We start from the raw sequence: 2,009 nt of genomic DNA, 5'->3' as shown, positions 1-2,009 counted from the left end.
TCTTTGCAACACGGCACTTACATTCTCGGACACCACTACCTTCTCATGTGGTCCATACTTTCTTTTGTAGTTGTTTAACTCTTTGAAGAACTTCCCATAAGCTGGCATGTTCCTAATGACATCAAGCAAAGGTAAGTTAACATTTACCTTACTTAGAATATCAAAAATCTCCTTAAATGACTTATCCTGCTTGCTTTTGGCAAGTCTTCCAGGGAATGGTATTGGTGGAGTGTAAGGTTTCTCGGCCTTGTGAAGATTTGGTGCTTCAAACGAGGGAGTAGCATGGCTTGGTTCCTCATTTGGTTTCTCATTTTCTCCTTGAGTAACCCCTGCATTCACATGATTAGATTCATTAGTAACTTCATTGCCAACTCTATTATTGATAACCTTACCACTTTTAAGTGTAGTGATTGCTTTAGCTTGCTCTTGGTTCCTTTGGAGTATCACGGGTTGGCTTGGAAACTTTCCAACCTCTCTTTGGCTCAAGGCATCTGCAATCTGCCCCAATTGTGTCTCCATTTTGGTTAGAGCCGCCGAATGTTGTTGAAGAGTGCTATTGGTGGTTTGTTGGAATTGCAAGGTATTTTGGGCTAACAATTTAACCGTATCTTCAAGTGTAGGTTTTGGTTGGAAGTTTTGGAATTGATTGTTGTTCTTCCACGAAAGATTGGGATGATCTCTCCAACTTGGGTTATATGTATTGGAATACACATCATTCCTTGGCCTTTGATTGTAAGAATTCATGAGGTTCACTTGCTCTTGGACATACTCGGGGTAAGCCTCCCTAGATGGACATTGATGAGTAAGGTGGCTTGGTATGTTGCAAATGGCACACACTTCACTTGCTTTTGGCACCATGTTGAGCACGGATTCAAGCTTCTTTTCTAGGTTAGCTACTTGCAAAGAAAGATCATGATTAGAGCTTGTTTCATATACTCCAACTCTCTTACCCCTTACATCTTTGTGTTGAGCATTAGATCCCAACATCTCATAAATGTTATATGACTCTTGAGCATTCTTTTTCTTCAAAGCTCCACCTGCTGCATTATTAACAGTTGATTGACATGTTTGGGTTAGTCCATCATAGAAAATTTGCATTTGTAAGTGAAGAGGTAACCCATGGTGTGGACATTGCAACAAAAGGCCTTTAAAGCGCTCCCAACACTCATTGAAAGGTTCTCCATCATCTTGTTTGAAGTTGAAGATTTGTCCCCTTAATGTGGCTGTCTTTTGAGTGGAAAAGAACTTTTCCAAAAACTTCTTAGCCACGGCATCCCATGTGGTGAGTGAACCAGGTACTAGAGTCATTAACCAACCCTTGGCCCTATCTTTCAAGGTGTAAGGGAACACTCTCATCCTCAGATTTGCTTCACTTACTCCCTGTAAAGGTAAACCACTCACAACATTGTAAAATTCTTTAATATGAGCTAAAGGATCTTCATTAGGTAAGCCATAAAAAGAAGGAAACATATGGAAATGTGAAGATTTAAGATCATAGTTTCTAGCTTCTGTGGGCAGCAAGATGCATGAAGGTGAATTTGGTATGATTGGTTGAGCAAAATTGATAGGAGCATATTTATGCGACTTAAATGGCTTGTTCTCGTACATTTACGTTATGTTTCTTTAGTTATTTTAGTACTTTAAGCTATTTTCGTGTGTTTGTAGGTCCAAAGGGCTAAAGGAGCAAAAAGATGCATTTTGGAGACTTTTGGAGCACTTTTGGGCTAAGGACGGATAGCTTATGCTTGAAGCCAAAGTGTTGGACGAAATTGAAGACCTAATTGGAGCCAAAGTGTTGGAACCTTGTTCTCTTTAGTTTTAGGACATTTAAACCTTTCCTAATCCCAATCATGCCATGCATAACACACATCCATTCTAACACATTGTCATTGCACATGCATTTCCTTCATTAGTTAACCCACATGCACTTATCACTTATCATCACCACATATCATATCACTTAATCACTTATCACTTATCATCACCACTTAACCACTTATCATATCATA

General features: G+C 39.3%; 1 non-coding gene across 1 annotated transcript; it reads left to right on the top strand.

Moving 5' to 3' along the window:
• The first annotated feature begins 1,114 nt into the window (after window positions 1-1,114).
• On the top strand, window positions 1,115-1,225 carry LOC148698547 (small nucleolar RNA R71). Its single transcript, XR_015960258.1, has one exon. It is a non-coding gene; the product is annotated as a small nucleolar RNA R71 (small nucleolar RNA).
• Window positions 1,226-2,009: the final 784 nt, after the last annotated feature.

The sequence above is a fragment of the Pyrus communis genome, chromosome 2, assembly GCF_041283825.1.
Source record: "Pyrus communis isolate YQ-2024b chromosome 2, ASM4128382v1, whole genome shotgun sequence".
Taxonomy (NCBI): Eukaryota; Viridiplantae; Streptophyta; class Magnoliopsida; order Rosales; family Rosaceae; genus Pyrus; species Pyrus communis.
Note: the sequence above shows the minus strand (reverse complement) of the source record. Positions and strands in the feature narration are given on the sequence as shown.